General features: G+C 38.4%; 1 pseudogene; it reads right to left on the bottom strand.

The window, feature by feature from the left end:
- Window positions 1-8,328: 8,328 nt before the first annotated feature.
- On the bottom strand, window positions 8,329-11,243 carry LOC141583530 (large ribosomal subunit protein eL34-like; annotated as a pseudogene).
- Window positions 11,244-12,234: the final 991 nt, after the last annotated feature.

The following is a 12,234-nucleotide window of genomic DNA, read 5'->3' as shown; positions in this document are numbered from 1 at the left end:
GTCTAGAGCTGGATTTCAAAGGGAATGCTTCCAGTTTTTGCCCATTCAGTATGATATTGGCTGTAGGTTTGACATAAATAGCTTTTATTGTTTTGAGATATGTTCCTTCAATATCTAGTTTATTGAGAGTTTTTAGCAGAAAGGGCTGCTGAATTTTGTCTAAAGCCTTCTCTGCATCTATTGAGATAATCATGTGGCTTTTGTTTTTGGTTCTGTTTATGTGATGAATTACTTTTATAGACTTGCATATGTTGAACCAGCCTTGCATCCCTGGAATAAAGCCTACTTGATCGTGATGGATAAGCTTTTTGATGTGCTGTTGCAATCAGTTTGCCAGTATTTTGTTGAAGATTTTTGCATCCATGTTCATCATGGATATTGGCCTGAAGTTTTCTTTTTTTGTTGAGTGTCTGCCAGGTTTTGGTATCAGGATGACGTTTGTCTCATAAAATGATTTTGCAAGGATTCCCTCTTTTTGCATTGTTTGGAATAGTTTCAGAAGGAATGGTACCAGCTCCTCTTTGAATGCCTGGTAAAATTCAGCTGTAAACCCATCTGGACCTGGACATTTTTGGTTGGTAGGCTATTAATTGCTGCCTCAACTTCAGACCTTGTTATTTATCTATGCAAGGTTTCAACTTCTTTCTGGTTTAGGCTTGGGAGAGTGCAAGTGTCAGGAATTTATCCATTTCTTCCAGGTTTACTGGTTTATGTGCATAGAGTTGTTTGCAGTAATCTCTGATTGTAGTTTGTATTTCTGTGGAATTAGTGGTGATATCCTCTTTATCACTTTTTATTGCATCTAATTGAGTCTTCTCTCTTTTCTTTTTTATTAATCTGGCTAGCGGTCTATCTTGTTGATCTTTTCAAAAAACCAGCTTCTGGATTTATTGATTTTTTAAGGGCTTTTTGAATCTCTAATTTCCTTCAGTTCTGCTCTGATCTTAGTTATTTCTTGTCTTCTACTAGCTTTTGAGGTTTTCTTTTCTTGCTCCTCTAGCTCTTTCAGTTTTGATGACAGGGTGTCAATTTTAAAACTTTCCTCCTTTCTCACATGGGAATTTATTGCTATAAATTTCCCTCTAGACACAGCTTTAAATGTGTCCCAGAGATTCTGGTACATTGTGTCTTCATTCTCATTGGTTTCAAATAACATCTTTATTTCTGCCTTCATTTCATTGTTTATCCAGTCGACATAGAGGAGCCAGTTGTGCAGTGTCCATGAAGCTGTGTGGTTCTGAGTTAGTTTCTTAATTTCGAGTTCTAATTTGATTGCCCTGTTGTCTGAGAGACTGTTATGATTTCCATTCTTTTGCATTGCTGAGGAGTAATTTACTTCCAATTATTCGGTCAATTTTAGAGTAGGTGCAATGTGGTGCTGAGAAGAATGTATATTCTGTGGATTTGGGGTGGAGATTTCTGTAGATGTCTATTAGGTTCGCTTGGTCCAGATCTGAGTTCAAGTCCTGTACATCCTTGTTAATTTTCTGTCTCACTGATCTAATATTGACAGTGTAGTGTTAATGTCCCTCACTATTAGTGTGTAAGAGTCTACATCTCTTTGTAGGTCGCTAGGAACTTGCTTTATGTACCTGGGTGCTCCTATATTGGGTGCATATATATTTAGGATCATTAGCTTTTCTTGATGCATTGATCCTTTTACCATTATGTAATGCCCTTCTTTGTCTCTTTTGATCTTTGTTGGTATAAAGTCCATTTTATCAGAGACTAGGATTGCAACTTCTGCTTTTTTTTTGCTCTCCATTTGCTTGATAAAGCTTCCTCCATCCTTTTATTTTGAGCCAATGTGTGTCCTTGCATGTGAGATGGGTTTCCTGAATACAGCACACTGATGGGTCTTGACTTTGTATCCAATTTGCCAGTATGTGTCTTTTGATTGGGGCATTTAGCCCATTTACATTTAAGGTTAATATTGTTATGTGTGAATTTGATCCTGCCATTTTGATGCTATCTGGATGTTTTTCCCATTAGTTGATGCATTTTTTTCATTGTGTCAATGGTCTTTACCATTTGGTACATGTTTGGAGTGGCTGGTAGTGGTTGCTTCTTTCCTTGTTCAGTGTTTCTTTTAGGAGCTCATGTAAGGCAGGCCTGGTGGTGATGAAATCTCTCAGCAATTGCTTGACATAAAGAATTTTATTTCTCCTTTGCTTATGAAGCTTAGTTTGGTTGGATATAAAATTCTAGGTTGAAAGTTATTTTCTTTAAGGATGTTGAATATTGGCTTGTAGGGTTTCTGCTGAGAGATCTGCTGTGAGTCTGATGGGCTTCCCTTTGTGGATGACCTGATCTTTCTCTCTGGCTGCACTTAGCAATTTTTCCTTCATTTCAGCCCTGGTGAATCTGACAATTATGTGCCTTGGGGTTGCTCTTTTTGAGGAATATCTTTGTGGCACTCTCTGTATTTCCTGGACTTGAATATTTGCCTGCCTTGCTAGGTTGGGGAAGTTCTCCTAGAAAATATCCTGAAGAGTGTTTTCCAGGTTGGATTCATTCTCTCTGTCACATTCAGGTACACCTATCAAATGTAGATTAGGTCTTTTCACATAATCCCATATTTCTTGGAGGCTTTGTTCATTTCTTTTCACTCTTTTTTCTCTATTCTCACCTTGTTTTATTTCATTGAGTTCATCTTCAACCTCAGATACCCTTTCTTCTGCTTGGTCGATTTGGCTATTGAAACTTATGTATGTTTTGTGAAGTTCTGGTGCTGTGTTTTCCAGCTCCATCAAGTTGTTTATATTCTTCTCTAAGTTGTTTATTCTAGTTAGCATCTTGTGTAACCTTTTTTCTAGGTTATTAGTTTCTTTACATTGGTTTAGCACATGTTCATTTAGCTCTGAGAAGTTTGTTATTACCCACGTTCTGAAGCCTGTTTCTGCCAATTCATTAGATTCATTCTCCATCCATCTTTGATCCCTGGCTCTTAAGAAGTTGTGATGCTTTGGGGGAGGAGAGGCATTCTGGATTTTGGTGTTTTCATCCTTTTTGTGCTGGTTTCTTCCCATCTTAGTGGCTTTATCTACCTGTCGTCTTTGTAGCTGGTGACTTTCAGATGGGGTCTCTGAGTGGATGTCCTTTTCATTGATGATGAAATTATTTCTTTCTGTTTCTTAGTTTTCCTCCTAATAGTCAGGCCCTTCTGCTGAAGGACTGCTGGAGGTCCACTCCAGACCCTGCTTGCCTGGAGATCACCCATGGGGGCTGCAGAACAGTAAGGGTTGCTGCCGATTTCTTCCTCTGTTATTTTCGTCCCAGAAGAGTACCTGCCAGATGTCGGCCTGAGCTCTCTTTTATCATCTTGGATCTCTTTATGTATACTGGGGTCAGTGAGCTGCTTGAGTCTCTCCCTTATGGGAGCTCAAGTACTGTGCTGGGAGCTCTGTTGTTCCATGCAGAGATGCTGCGGAGGTACTTTTAAGTCTGCTGCAGTGGAACTCATAACCGCCTCTTTTCCTAGGTGCTCTGTCCTAGGAAGTTGGCATTATTTTTAAGTTCCTGTCATGCTGCTGCCTTTTTTCATAGATGCCTTGCCCTGCACGGAGTAGTCTAGTCACAGTCTGCCAGCAGAGGTATTGCAGAGCTGCTGCAGGCTCTGCCCAGATGCTGTGCAAAACTCTCAATCCAGAGTGTTTCAGATTGCTTGTTTTGTGGGGGTGGTACCTGCCGAGCCAGACCACCTGGCTCCCCATCTCTGCCCCCTCCTTTTCAGTTGAATAGGTGGCTCTGTCTCCCTGGAGTTCCAGGTGCCAGTTGAAATGGATGCCCAGATTTGTGTGATTTTCTGTGCCCCAACCCAGCACCGGCTGAAACCGCCATGCTGAAAACTCATGGCGCTTTTTGGCCAGGGAATCTCCTGGTCTGTGGACAGTGAAAATTTATTTGGAAATGTGGTGGGCACTCACCCTCTGCATTGTTCTTGTTGGGAACTGCACTCCAGAGCTGTTGCTATTTGGCCATCTTGGATCCCTCCCCTCCATTTCTCTCTTAATCACCAAATCAAAATCCACAGGGAACAAATGATGGTCTTTCTGTCACCATAGAATGGTTTGTCTTTTTCTGAAATTTTACATTGTTAAAATTATAAATTGTCTTTTTCTGGGTTCTTTCACTCAATGACATTTTTGAAATTTAGCCATATTGATGAGTGCTTCCTTTTTATGACCGTACCACAATTTGTTTATCCATTCACTGATTGATGGGCATTTGGGTTATTTCTAGGCTTGGACTATTGGAAATAAAACATGATAACTCATGTTAAAGTCTTTTTGAGGACAAATACTTTCATTTATTTTGAGTAAGTGAATAATATTACATTGGCTAGATGATATGGTAGATGTATGTCTAACTTTTTTTAATGTCAAGAAGAATTAAAACCACAATGAGATGCTACTGAATACCCACAAAGATAGCTATAATTTTAGAAAGAGAATATAACACGTATTGAGAATTTCATTTGGGTTTATGAAAATGTTTTGGAACTACATGGGGTGGTGGTTGCACAACATTGTAAATGTACTAAATGCCACTGAAATGTACACTTTAAAAGCATGTATTTTATGTTATGTGAATATCACCTCAAGAAAAAAGACTTTCAAAATGAAAGCTATTTAAAATTAATCCTTAGTAGATTGATAGGAATAGCATTGAATCTGTAAATTACTTTGGGCAGTATGGCCATTTTCACGATGTTGATTCTGGATAAAAACACCGTAAACTTCATATGGAACCAGAAGAGAGCCCGCATAGCCAAGTCAATTCTAAGCAAACAGAACAAACCAAGAGGCATCACACTACCAGACTTCAAACTATACTACAAGGCTACAGTAATCAAAACAGCATGATACTGGTACCAAAACAGAGATATAGACCAATGGAACAGAACAGAAGCCTTGGATGAAACACAACATATTTACGACCATCCGATCTTTGACAAACCTGACAAAAACAAGCAATGGGGAAAGGATTCCCTGTTTAATAAATGGTGTTGGCAAAACTGGCTAGCCATGTGCAGAAAACAGAAACTGGACCCCTTCCTGACATTTTTCACTAAAATTAACTCCAGATGGATTAAAGACTTAAACATAAGACCTAACACCATAGAAATCCTAGAAGAAAATCTAGGCAAAACCTTTCAGGACGTAGGCGTAGGCAAGGACGTCATGACCAAAATGCCAAAAGCATTGGCAACAAAAGCCAAAATAGACAAATGGGACCTAATCAAACTCCACAGCTTCTGCACGGCAAAAGAAACAGTCAGTAGAGTGAATTGGCAACCAACAGAATGGGAAAAAATTTTTGCAGTTTACTCATCTGACAAGGGGCTGATATCCAGAATTTACAAAGAACTAAAACAGATCTACAAGAAAAAAACAAACAAGCCCATTCAAAAGTGGGCGAAGGATATGAACAGACACTTTACAAAAGAAGACATACAGGAGGCCAACAAACATATGAAAAAATGCTCATCATCACTGGTCATTAGAGAAATGCAAATCAAAACTACATTGAGATACCATCTCACAGCAGTTAGAATGGTGATCATTAAAAACTCTGGAGACAACAGATGCTGGAGAGGGTGTGGAGAAATAGGAACACTTTTACACTGTTGGTGGGAGTGTAAATTCGTTCAACCATTGTGGAAGACAGTGTGGCGATTCCTCAATGACCTAAAAATAGAAATCCCATTTGACCCAGCAATCCCATTACTGGGTATATATCCAAAGGATTATAAATCCTTCTACTATAAGGACACATGCACACAAATGTTCATTGCAGCACTGTTTACAATAGCAAAGACCTGAAACCAACCCAAATGCCCATCGATGATAGACTGGACAGGGTAAATGTGGTACATATACACCATGGAATATTACACAGCCATCAAAAATGATGAGTTCATGTCCTTTGTAGGGAAATGGATGAACCTGGAAACCATCATTCTCAGCAAACTGACACAAGAGCAGAAAATCAAGCACCCCATGTTCTCACTCATAGGCGGGTGTTGAACCATGAGAACACATGGACACGGGGAAGGAAGCACTACACACTGGGGTCTGTTGGGGGGAAATGGGGGAGGGAAGAGGGGTGGGGAGGTGGGGAGAGATAGCATGGGGTGAAATGACAGATATAGGTGAGGGGAAGGAAGGCAGCAAATCACACTGCCATGTGTGTATCTATGCAACAATCTTGCATGTTCTTCACATGTACCCCAAAACCTAAAAGGCAATAAATAAAAATACAATCATTCTGGAAAGCAATTTGGCATATCAGTACATATCTATAGCTTGAAAATTAATTATGCCCTTTGATAAAAGACTTTATTTTTGAAATCACCTGAAGCAATAAACTTAAATGAATGCAAAGAGTTATAAAAAAAAACTAAAAATAATTTGTTATTAAATATATATGGTTCATATTCAGGGTTCATAAAGTACTTTTAGAAATGAATAAAACTAATTAAAAACTCAGTAAAACAATAAACATAGGATAAAATGCTATTCTCTAAAGAGGAAATATAAGTGACCATTAAACATATTTAGAGATACTAAACCTCATTTATTTTATACATTTTTTGTTGAAGACTTAAGTAATTACTTAATTAAAGAGATTAATACAAATATTTTCACCTTTTAAAAAGTTTTAAATATCTTTAAAAACTTTTTTTCCAACTTTTAAATTCGGGGTACATGTGCATGACGTGTGCATTGTTACATAGGTAAATGTGTGCCATGGTGGTTTGCTTCACAGATTATTTTATCACCCAGGTATTAAGCCCAGTATCCATTAGCTAAATACATATATTTAAACCTCAAGAAAAAAATAAAATGAAATAAAATAAAATTACTCCTTCAAAAGACTATTTAAATTACATAATTGAATGACTATTTAGAATGACTAATATTTGTGTATGAGAATTTCAGTTGTTTTACATCATCACCAACACTTGGGTATATTCAGTCTTGTTAATGTTAGATGTTCAGTGGAAATACAGTGGTATGTCATTGTGGTTTTGTTTTATATGTCCCTAATTACCAATAATGTTGAACATCTGTTCTTATGCTTACTTTCTATATGCATGTCTTCTTGTTAAAGTGTCTTTTAAAATCTTTTGCTCAATTTTCAGTTTATTTTTATTTTTTTCTGAGACAACGTCTTGCTCTTTCTCACAGCCTGGGGTGCAGTGGCTCAAATGGCTCATGGAAATCTCTGCCTCCCAAGTTCAGGTGACCCTCTTGCCTCAGCCTCTCAAAGATCTAGGACTACAGGCATGCGTCACCATACCAAGCTATTTTATTTTTGTATTTTTTGTAAAGACGAGGTCTTGCCATGTCACCCAGGCTCAAACTGCAGTGGTGAGGTGGTCTCAAACTGCAAAACTCAAGTGATCTGCCTGTCTCAGACTCCCAAAGTGCTGGGACTACAAACATGAGCTACCACACTCAGCCTTGATTATTTTGAGGTTTTCTAATTGTTAAGTTGTAAGAATTTCTCATATATTCCAGATATAATTCTATTTTTGAATACAGATACAATACTTAAGATTTTGACTTAAGATTTTTTGAGTTTATGATTGACTTATCAAGATATAAATGTATTGTAAGTCAAAAAGCATCTAGCCTTATAATAGCTTGACTTATGATTTTTTGATGTTACAGTGAGTTTTTCAAGGTATTAAATGCACTTTTGACTTACAATATTCTTGACTTATCATAGGTTTATAGAGATGTAACCCCATTGTAAGTCAAGGAACATCTGTAAATATTTTGCAAATATTCTCTCCAGTATTTAGATCGGCTTTTAATTTTGTAACAATATTTTGAAGAACCAAAATTATTAAATTTGATAAAATGTAACATCAATTTTTTTCTTTTCTAGTTTATGCTTCTTGTGTTTTACTTAATAAATATTTGCCTAATCCATGGTTTTTAAAATTTTCTGCCATATTTTCTTTGAGAGATTATATAGTTTCAGTGTCTCAGATCCATTTTGAGTTACTTTTGTAAACAGTGTAAAGACTTTATATTTTATTTTATTGCTTATACCCAATCAATTGACCTAGCACCATTTGTTGAAAAAAATCCACTGAATGCCTTCACAGCTTTGTTAAAAATCAGTTGACCATATATGCTCACCTATTTCTTGAATTTGAATTCTGTTCTATTGATCTGTATGTTTATATAAATAATTCCAATACTTCTCTATTTCATAATAGCAAATTAAATTTTATTAATATAATTTTACTTTGAATAATTTAAGATTTACAGATAAAATGAAGGTACAGATAATTCCCAAAATCCTACTTTGCTTTTGTTTGCTTTGTAGATGATTGTTTGGATCTAAGTGTTTGGCTTTATTTCTAAGTTCTCTATTCTGTTCCATTGGTCTGTGTGCCCATTTTTATGCAAGTGCCATGCTGTTTCAGTGAATATATTTTTATAGTATAGTTTGAAGTCAGGTAATGTGATGCTTCCAGATTTGTTCTTTTTGCTTAGTTTTACTTTAGCTATGCAGGTTCTTTTTTGGTTCCATATGAATTTTAGAATTGTTTTTTCTAGTTCTGTGAAGACTGATGATGGTATTTTTATATGAATGATATTGAATTTGCAGACTCCTTTTGGCAGTATGGTCATTTTCACAATAGTGATTATACCCATCCATGAGCATGGGATGCATTTTCATTTGTTTATGTTGTCTATGGTTTCTTTCAGCAGTGTTTTGTAGTTTTCCTGTAGAGACAATTCACCTCCTCAGTTAGGGTTTGAATATTCTGTAAATATCTGTTAAGTCTATTTGTTCTAGGATATAGTTTAAGTCCATTGTCTCTTTGTTGACTTCCTGTTTTGATGGCCTGTCTGGGGCTGTCAGCGGAGTACTGAAGTCTCCCACTATTATCATGTTGCCATCTATCTCATTTCTTAGGTCTAGTAGCAATTGTTTTAAAAATTTGGGAGCTCCAGTGTTAGGTCCATATATATTTAAATTTGTAATATTTTCCTGTTGGACTAATCCTCATCATTATGTAACATTCCTCTTTGTCTTTTTTAATGGTTGTTAAAAAGTTCATTTTGTCTGATATAAGAATCACTACTCCTGATCACTTTTGGTGTCATTTGCATGAAATATGTTTTTCCACCCCTTTTATCTTAAGTTTATATGAGTCCGTATGTGTTAGGTGAGTCTCTTGAAGACAGTAGATACTTGGTGAATTTTTTTTTTTTTTTTTTTTTTTTACAGCAAGTCTTTTCATTTTTATTACTCAAAAAAGTTTCGTTTTTTATTTAGCTTTCTGACTGTGCTTGGGCCTTCAACACTTTCACAACGATTTTCTGCTCCTTGATAAGGAAAGCATGCTTGATCCTGTCACAAACACATTTAGCATACATGGAACCACCATAGGTGCCGCTGACATGTTTCTTTGTTTTGGACAATCTCATAAGAACTTTAGGTCTTACAGCACGAACCCCTCAAAGCCTGCCTGGGCACGCGCCATGTGTTGATTTTGGTGCTTTCCCAACCTTCTTGGTATAAAGATAAACAATTCTATTACCAGGGGTCTGGGACAGCATAGTTTTGTTAGACGCTGTATTGTAGGAAAGCCTGAATTGGTATGTCAAACGCTGGATCATTTTGAGTGCCTGAACACAATGTCCCTGGAAGAGGAAGAAGAAAGCCTTTTTGGATGGTGAATTCTTATCCATTTTGCCATTGTCTCTCTTTTAGGTGGAGCTTTCAGGCATTTACATTCAACATTAGTACTGAGACTGTGGGGTACTATTCTATTCATTTTGCTAGCTTTTGCTTAAACACATTGTTATTACTGTTGTTGTTTTTCATTGTGTTATTATTTCATGGGTCCTGTGCGATGTATGCTTTAAGGAGGTTCTATTTTGGTGTATTTCAAGGTTTTGTTTCAAGATTTAGATCTCCTTTTAGCAGTTCTTGTAGCATTGGCTTGATAGTGGAAGAACTGTCTCAGCATTTGTTTGTCTGGAAAAGACTTTATCTTTCCTTCATTTATGAAGCTTAGTTTCTCTGGATACAGAATTTCTGGCTGATAATTGTTGTGTTTAAGGAGCCTAAAGATAGGATCCCAATCCTTTCTAGCTTGTAAGGTTTCCACTGAGAAATCTGCTGTTAATCTGATAGGTTTTCCTTTATAGATTACCTGATACTTTTGCCTCACAGCTCTTATTTCCTTCATCTTGACTTTAGATAACCTGATGACTGTGTCTAGGGATGATAATTTTGCAATTAATTTCACTGTTGCTCTTTGAGCTTCTTGTATTTGGATGTCTAGACCCCTAGCAAGGCCAGGGAAGTTTTTCTCAATTATTCCCTCAAATATGTTTTCCAGACTTTTAGATTTTCCTTATTCCTTGGAAACACAATTCTTAGGTTTGGTTGTTTAACATAATTCCCAAACTTCCTGGGGCTTCCTGAGAGCTGGATTGTAGTGATTGTCATTGCCCTTCTAGGCCTAGCCACCCAGCAGAGCTACCAGGCTCTGGGCTGATACTGAGGAGTGTCTGCAAAGAGTCCTGTGATGTGATTCATCTTCAGGTCTCTCAATCATGGATATCAGCACCTGCTCCAGTGGAGGTAGCAGGGGAGTGAAGTGCACTCTTTGAGGGTCCTTGGCTATAGTTTTGTTTAGTGCAACAGTTTTCTCAAATGTTGGTTGTGCTAGCAGTGAAGTTGTCATGTGGACAGACTCAGGACCTTTGGTTAGCCAGAATGTGGCAGGCAATGGAATTAGCTGTTGTCTTCTCCTTTCTCGGAGCATGATTTTTCTTTTATGAGTTGCTGTAATTGCTTTAGTTGGTTGGCCACCAGCCAGAAGGTGGTGCTTTCAAGAGAGCATCAGTCCAACAGTATAGGGGACATACAGCTTGCTCTAAGGTAACTTGGATAAGTATTTGGGTTTCTTAGGCAATTGGCAGGATCATAGAGCTTCCAAGAGATTGTCTTTTTTTTTTTTTTTTTTTTTTTTTTTTTGAGATGGAGTCTCACTCTGTCACCAGGCTGGAGTGCAGTGATGCGATCTTGGCTCACTGCAACCTCCACTTCCTAGGTTCAAGTGATTATCCTGCCTCAGCTTCCCGAGAATCTGAAAGTAAGGTGCATACCACCACACCCACATAATTTTTTTTTGTATTTTTAGTAGAGACAGCATTTTACCATGCTGGCCAGGATGGTCTCAATCTCTTAACATCATGATCCACCCGACTCAGCCTCCCAAAGTGTTGGGATTACAGGCGTAAGCCACTGCACACAGCTGAGATGATATCTTTTGTCTTTGGCTACTAGGGCAAATACAGAAAGACCACTAGGTGGGGGCAAGCTTAGGTATATCTAAACCAGGCGTCCCCAAACTTTTTACACAGGGGGCCAGTTTACTGTCGCTCAGACCGTTGGAGGGCCACCACATACTGTGCTCTTCTTACTGACCATCAATGAAAGAGGTGCCCCTTCCTGAAGTGCAGAGGGAGGCTGGACAAATGGCCTCAGGAGGCCACATGTGGCCAGCGGGGCCGTAGTTTGGGGACGCCTGATCTAGACTCAGACTCTACTTGGGAGGGGCTTGCTATGGCTGCTGCGGAGGTTGGGAGTGTGGTTTTCAAGCCAATGTAGTTATGCCCCAGGGGAATTATGGCTGCCTCTGTTGCATATACAGGTCACCAGGGAAGTGGGAGAAAGCAGACAGTGACAGGCCTCACCCAACTCCCACACAGTCAGCAAGACCAGTGTCACTCCCAGTGTGCCCCAACAAAAGTACTGAGTTTATATCCAGGCAGTTGGTGAGTAGGACTGATATCTTGCCTTAGGCTACAAGTCTCCTTACTGAGAGAAAACAAGCAGGACTTTCAGGGTTTGCCCCTACCCACTTACCAAGGGTTCTGTGCTGCACTTCCCATTCACTGACCCCCACCCCTGGATATTGCCCTAGAAAATTCACATTCATTCAAAATTATTACAGAGTTCACAGGAATTTTCCCTCTCCTTGTGGTCTTTCCCCAGTTCCACTGACAGCCCTCCCAAAGGACCCTGGTGAAATAAAGTCAGAAACGGCTTCCCTGGGGACCAGGAGCACCTACAAGGCTCTTCCTGTTGCTGCTGCTTTTATGTTTGGCTCTCTAAACTTATTTCAGCTCTAGATAAGGTTATATCCTTCTCCTGTGGTCTGGATTTTCAGATTCCCCAGTGAGGATG

The sequence above is a fragment of the Saimiri boliviensis genome, chromosome 1 (genome assembly GCF_048565385.1).
Source record: "Saimiri boliviensis isolate mSaiBol1 chromosome 1, mSaiBol1.pri, whole genome shotgun sequence".
In the NCBI taxonomy this organism is placed as follows: domain Eukaryota; kingdom Metazoa; phylum Chordata; class Mammalia; order Primates; family Cebidae; genus Saimiri; species Saimiri boliviensis.
The sequence above is the reverse complement of the archived record's forward strand: the minus strand, read 5'-3'. Positions and strand labels throughout refer to the sequence as shown.